The following is a 7,511-nucleotide window of genomic DNA, read 5'->3' as shown; positions in this document are numbered from 1 at the left end:
AGCGCCGCCGCGCTTCCCAAGCGGCGCACTTATCCAGTGCGCCACCGGGCTGGCCCGAAACTGAGTTGATATTCTAAAATATGATATAGTCTGCAGTTCTATCACTGGTTAGGATGCAAATTCCATAGGCTTGAAGTTCATAGATGAATTCACAGATTCCTGAAGTACTTTCACAGATCACTATGGTTTCTCCAGGGATGTTGACAATCACTGCTTTAAGGTGTATTGTGTACAGTTTTATCTTCAATTTTTCTTGTTTTCTAATAAATGTATTTAAGACTGAAAATGCCCCTCTGAATACTACCTTGTCTATGTCTGACAGTGTTTAGCTGTGATGACTATTGTTGATTATTTCTAATGGGTAATTTCAGATTCAGTTGCCTTTATATTTAACCCAGGAATTATTTAAAAGTGTGTTTAAAATTTCCAAGCAGATAGCATATAGCCTTTATGGTTTCTACTTTATGAAATACATGTTCAATATTTGTAAATAGTCTATAAATTTTGGGGGGTGGAGGCATGCTTTGCCTGTTTTTAGATACATGTATTTTTGGATTTAATTTGTTAATTGTTCAAACTGTCTACATTCCTCTCTTATTGCTTGTTTAATCAACTGGTTTCTGAGATGTGAAAGCATTATATGACTGTTGGTGAGTTGTGCCTTTTCCTATGATACACTCTTCTGTGTTCTCCATGCTTCTGTAACTGACTTCTGTTTTCCTCAATTAATGTGGTCAAAACAGCACTGGGGAATTTAATCCATTCATAATAATTGAGATTCTTAAAATGTTTGGGCTATTCCTGGCTGTCTTGTATTTTTAATATATCATGCTTTCTTGTTTTTATTTTATTTTATTGACGTGAGTGTTACTTTTTTTTCCTTGTCATTCCTCCTAGTGGTTTGGAAATAGTTAAACCTTTCGTTATTCCTTTGGTGGTTACCCTTTTTCTTTATTATGTTTAGAGTTAATTAGTAGCCCTATCTTCCACCCATCTCAAAACTGAGTCAGTAGCCTTAGCATTCTTTCACTTCTCTACCTCGACCTCTTCTTGTGGTCTAATAAGGTGCGATTGTAGTTTCAGATTAATTTCTGTTATCTTGGTGTGTGTGTGTTTTAACATTTTGCTTAAATAGTTATTAGACAACTATGAGTTTTACTGTTTCCTTCTCATTGCTTTTTCCTGCATCCCAGGATTAGTTTTCTAGTTTATAGCAGCATATCTTCAAGTAATTGAATGTTGAATCCTTAATTTGAAATTTTAAAAATTGAGTTATGGTTTTAGGCTCAAAATTATTTTCCTTCAGCATTTTGAAGCTATAACACAATTGTTTGCTAGCATCCAGTATTGCTGATTAAAGTCAGACCCCAACCTGGTTTTTCTCTTTCACTTTTTTATTATTGATAATATGTTTTTCCCTCATTAAAAACTTTTAGGATTTCCCTTTTATGCTTGGAGTCCTAAAATTTCACCAGTATGTGCCTAAGTGTGTGGGACATTCATTCTGTTTACTCCACAGTCCTTTCTTCTGAAGGATTGTACCATTCTTGGACTAACGGTAGTTTTAACAATTATTTCTTTATTTTCTTTTCATTTTATCTATTTCATTTTTCTGAATGTAGATGCGAGACCTCCTAACTTGATCCTCTGTCACTGTACATTTATGTTTTGTCTTGGTCTTTTTTGCTCTGATCTGGAAAATAACCTTCCAAATCAGTAATTCTCTCTTTAGACATATCCATTAATTATTATTTAGCTATTCTGTTTATTAATTTGTTTTTAAATACTCAAGATTGCTTTCTTGTTCTAATTCTTTTTCATAGATTTAGTAAGTACCCTTACATCTCAGAGGATTCCAGTCAGAATTTCAACATTATTTTCTAATCCTTGAATTATTTCTATTTTCCCCACTGAGTGTCAGTTGTTCCGTTTGCTCAAATTTACTAGTTATCTTTACTGCTATCTGTTGTTTTTTAATGTCTCCTCTTAGCTAGGAAAGAGGGATTCACTTGATCATGTATTGAATTTAATAAGACTTCTTTCTCCAAAAGGCATTTACCTTGACTGAAAAGGGGGCTTGTAAGCTGGCATAGAGTACTGTAGGGAAAGTGAAGGAAAATGGTCAGGGCCCCTCATGTTCAGAATCTTGCTGAGTGAGCATTTGATGTAAATATGCAAATGTGCCCAGGTGTTCCTTGGTTATTGTCTAACGTAATTGCGCATGTGCACCCAGGTGTCCTGGGTTATGGACTTAAGTACAAAGGAGGAGTGGCTCTGATCCACAGGCCCCCCCCCCTCAAGATGCCCCTGTGGGGAGGAAGGGGCATAGGGAGGCTACTACTGCTGCTGGAGGCAGCAGCAGTGGCTGAGGACTGAGCTCCTGTCGTCTGCCAACTGCTCCCAGGATCTTTCCCAATTACCTGTCGTGGACCTGCATGTGAGGGGTCTGGTGGCCTGTACAATGGGTTTGAAGGGTCTGAGCCCTAGCCCTGACAATACAAATGGAAACTTAGTATAACTAAAAGAATGAAACGTTTTGGCTTTAGTTATGAAATGCCTAGCCATACCATTAACGTAGCTATTGCCTCAACAAGTACCAGGGATGGTAAGTGGGCAGGTCTAGGCTCTTGTCCCATCCTTGCTCCTTTCTCTATGCCAAAATATGAAGGGCCTTATTCTGAGACTGGAGCTCTTCTACCCTGGGTGACACTGTCTCCCATTCCCACCCACCACTCGGTTTTGGAGGTGGGCAAGGTTAGGACTTGACTGTTTGAGCTGGAGGTCTCTACCTTTCTGTCACTTAATGACTCTGAGCTTAGAGTATCCCTGGATTTGCTTTGATCTTTTTTTTTTGACCGGTAAGGGGATCACAACCCTTGGCTTGGTGTGGTCTGCACCACGCTCAGCCAGTGAGCGCACCGGCCACCCCTATATAGGATCCGAACCTGCGGCCTCGGCGCTACTAGCGCCGCACTCTCCTGAGTGAGCCATGGGGTCAGCCCTGCTTTGATCTTTCTGATTGTGGTCAGTCGTTTGTAAATATTTGTGTGCATTAGAATCACCTGGAGGGCTTGTTAAAACTCAGATTGCAGGGCCCCACCCCCAGAATTAATAATTAAGGAGGGTTAGGATGTGGCCTGAAAATGTGCATTTCTAACACGTTTCCAAGCTGGCGGTTTAGCTCAGTTGGTTAGAGCACAGCCTTGTAACACTAAAGTTAGGTTCAGATCACCATGCCAGCCACCAGAAAAAACACAGCAGCAACAAAAATCCAAGTTTCCAGGTGATGCTAATGCTGTTTAGGGAACTACATTTTGAGAACCACTTTGAGGAATTTATGAGGTGTTTGTCAAAACCCCTGGTGCTCTGATGTTGTCCTTTCTTGTATTCCTTTACTGTTACGATTTTTTAGTTCTTTTTAAATATATCACTTGAAGGGATTTGAAGCATAAGGAGAGAGCTAATCAATTGAATCCATACTTTTAACATTCTCTTCATTTGTTATATTCCTCAGTTTTTTGAGCAAGCATTGGAAGTTTTTTCTCTTTTATATGCCTTTTTTTTAAAAGCGTTTTATTTTGGGAAAATTTCAAACATATGTAAAAGTATACAGAGTAATGTAATGACAACCCTCTTCCCAACCATCATGCAGTTTCAACACAAAATCTGGCCAATTTTGTTTTCATCCACACCTCACCCCTTCCTCCCCACTTACCCCACACTGCCTGGGATTATTTTGCAGCAAATGCCCAGGCATCATGTTATTTTATCCCTATATATTTCAGTATGTATCTCTAGAAGATAAGGACCTTGGTGGGGGGTGGGGGGGAACATAACTTTAAGAATTAATAATTGCTTAGCACCATCAATTATCAGGTCAGACAAATTAAGTTTCTATAACTTTTTAAGATAACTCAGTTGAGATCATTTTGTAATATTCCATTTTGCAGCTTGTTTTGTATCTCAAAAGTGCCATATTTTTTGGAAAACTCTTGTGGACATATTTAAAAGCACAACCCATTTATTGTATTTATTATTATTATCAACTTGCTCTTTTCCATTAAAGAATAGTCATTTAAATTCTGAAATGAGGTATGAGAGTCTGGGCAATGTATTTTGATTTAAATGTGAAAATGGCAGTGCCAAGTGCTGTGGAGTTCACAGGCTGCAGCTAGGTGGTCATCAAGTTCTGAGAGAGGAGGAGAGGAAAGTCCATGCTGGTGGAACAGGTCAGGCAGTTTTTCTTGTGATGGTGGTCTTTGAACCTCTACAGCCCATACTTCCCATTAACCTTGAAAAGTTACCCTATTCATAGCCTTTGTTGCTGATAAACAAGGCTGGGATGGACTGAATGGTCACTCTGGGAGAGGAGAAGCCACTGAAATGGTAGAAGCAGGCACTTCAGAGGACAAACTTGCTCCCGAACAGTCTCAACATAGCTGGAAACTTCTTGGGAGTGGAACAGGGAATGAATGATTATTGCTTCCTCAAGATTGGGAGAGAAGGAAATGGGTAAATGTGAATAAATGGAATAATAAGGTAGGTAATCAGAATGTACAGAGAGCCCCTAGGGAAAGACCCCGAATTGAAATTCCATTTATAGCTCTTGCCATAGACTGTACCCTGCAGGCAGTGCATCCGATGAAATACCAACTGTGGCTGATGTTTGGAGTACTTTCTGGGTCTTCTCATAAAGACAGGGACAAATGTCTTCTATTGATCTACCCAGTCCACTTAAATCAGCCTTTGTACACACGCAGGAAAGACTGTAATGTCTTCATGTTTGCAGGTTGTGTAAAGCTCTCCACATTCTAGTTTCTGGCAGTCCTCATCTCTGGTTACTAGTGGGTAATGCTGCCATTTCCTAGGTCATGACATATTTGTAGTTTAGTGTCTATATATTTTTCTGATATTTTTTATTTAAGTTTTAAGGCTAAAACTACAGGGTTTTTTTGCATTTCTTCAGTTTCCCGTGATGTCCTTTTTTGATGATTCAATCCAGGATACCACACTGCATTTAGTCGTTGTGTCTCTTGTTACCTTGTTTTTAGTTTAGTTTTTTTAAAATGGTAAAAGTAATATGCTCATTGTAAAAGTTCAAATAGTCTAGTATTATACAAAATAAAAATAAAAGATGAGTGAATGGCTTTTTCCTTTTTTTGCATTTCTCTAACACTAGTGAGGCCAGACGTCATCTTTTCTTTTTGGGGGAGCCATTGTATCTGTGAATTGACTGTTCTAATTCTTTCTGTATTTTCCTGTTGGGTTGCTTGTACTTTTTTTTTTTTTATTTTTTAAAGGTGACTGCTAAGGATCCGAACCCTTGGCCTTGGTGTTCTCAGCACCATGCTCTTCCAAGTGAGCCACAGGCCAGCCCTTGCTTGTTCTTTTTGATTTGTACATTTTGTTATAGATCTCAGTCTTTTGTTAAATATTTCAATCTCTTGCTATTATTTTAACTTTTGGGCAGTTGGATGTATTGCTTTGATGGCGTTGGAGCTTTGTGTCATCCCCACATATATATTTTTTCTCCTAATACTTTTGTGATATTACACTTCAGTCTTTATTTTTCATATGGTATGAAATAGGGATCTGTTACCTTCTTTCTTTAAAAATTCCCTGTTCTATAGAACTGTAGAAGAGGACCTTTGACTATTTTCTTTGCCCTAATTCCCTTACTTTTACTTGTAAAATGGTTTGCCTTCTTGATACTTCCTTCTAGATTTTGTGCTCTAAAGAAATATTTCTTTTTTGGGGTTTTTTTGTTTTCTTTGAAGATGATATACCATACCATAGGAAACAATCCAATATTATTATGCAGTTTTACAGTTAGTGATTTATTTTTTATATCTTCAGGGGCAGAGTAATTTATTCAAGTCTACTTTTTCTTCCTTCCTATGCTCTTTTCTATTTTCTTATAACTACTGAAATTGCTTCCTTATTTCATTGGAGCAGCAGTCACTTCACACATTCAGATTTTACATAATCAAGGATTGCTGGCCCTAACCACTAAACTGTCTGAAGATATCCTAACCAATAATTGGACCTTTTTTTTTAATGTTAAAGTGCCTTTTTTTTTGTCTCTTCTCACTGGGGTTGTGGCCTTACATCTTGAAGGAAATAAGTCGTAAGTCATATATCCTTATGTTGCTTAAGAGTTTCTGAGAAATGTAAAATTACGTATGGGAAACCAGCCAATATTATTTGCAGGCAGATGAACTGCATAAATCCCAGGATATGGGAAAATTCTTGAAAATGCTGTTGCGTGAAAATGAACCTAAGATAATATCTGTTCTTTCAGTTCTGGAAGGTTTTTTTGTTTTTAAACATAATATTATCTTGATTCTTTCTATATTTATTTGTATTTAAGACAATGCTGAATCACTGTGATAGAAAATCTATTTCCTTGTAGAAGCAGGAAAAAGAAAAAGTTCTGAACTGGGTAGGTATTTGTATTACAAGGCTGTATGCTTTTCTTTTTGATATTTTGAAACTTAGGGATGTTTTCAAGAACAGATTTTCAGATCACAGCTAAAATAACAAGGCTTGAATTTGGTAAGCACTTATTAGGTCTCATACCGTTTGTGGTGGTATGATGATATAAGACTGTGAGACGAGGAGACATTTATCAACAGATGTCTAAATAGGAAATCTCTGAAAGATACTGCTTTAAAATCGAATTGCTGAGAAGATGGAAGATATCAATCAAATTATGTACTAAAGTCTGTCTTAGAGAGCCTGAGGTACTTATCCTTAATTACTTGGCAAGGACAAACAGCATTTGGAAATTAATTGCTGGCTGTGTCAGACACTGTATTACTTTGATGTAGACCAGTAGTTTCCCATCCAGGCTTATCATCTGAGTATAGGTTCCTGAGTCCTACCCTGAGATTCTAATTTTTGTAGATATTGGGGTGTGGCCCAGGAATATTTTAACAAACTCCCCAGGTGATTAGGATGATGAGATAGGTTTTGGAACCACTGATGGTGGGCCTTTGTGTATGCATTAGAAGCCCCTGCAGGGCTTCTTGCTTGTTAAAATATAGACTGCTGGGCCCCACCTCTCACATTTCTGATTCATAGGTTTTGAGTGGGGCCTGAGAATTTGCATTTCAAATAAGTTCCCTGGAGATGCTGATTCTGCTGGTCCTGGGACCACACTTTGAGTACCATTGACATAGACTCCTGTGCACACTGAACAAACAACATACTGAAAGTCTTCAATGTCTGTGGCTCAAACCTTTGCTTTTCTTTTTCATGTTCTACTTATTGTTTTGTTTTTTCTCCTCTGGAGTGAGCATTAATTGATGGATCTCTGTCCCAATGGAGGGTTTTGAGTGGAAAGATGATGATGTTTGTTGACTAGGGATGCTGCTGGTGTGATGAAAGTAGCCAGGAGTTTAGATCTGGGCTAAAATCCGTTTTTTGACCATGGTTTTATTGTGATCGTGGGCAGGCCTCCTAGATATTATGAGTTCCTGCCATGCTTCCCCCTGCCAGGAGGTGTTTGT

This window comes from Galeopterus variegatus, unplaced genomic scaffold (assembly GCF_000696425.1).
Source record: "Galeopterus variegatus unplaced genomic scaffold, G_variegatus-3.0.2 Scaffold5451, whole genome shotgun sequence".
Classification (NCBI taxonomy): Eukaryota; Metazoa; Chordata; class Mammalia; order Dermoptera; family Cynocephalidae; genus Galeopterus; species Galeopterus variegatus.
The sequence above is the reverse complement of the archived record's forward strand: the minus strand, read 5'-3'. Positions refer to the sequence as shown.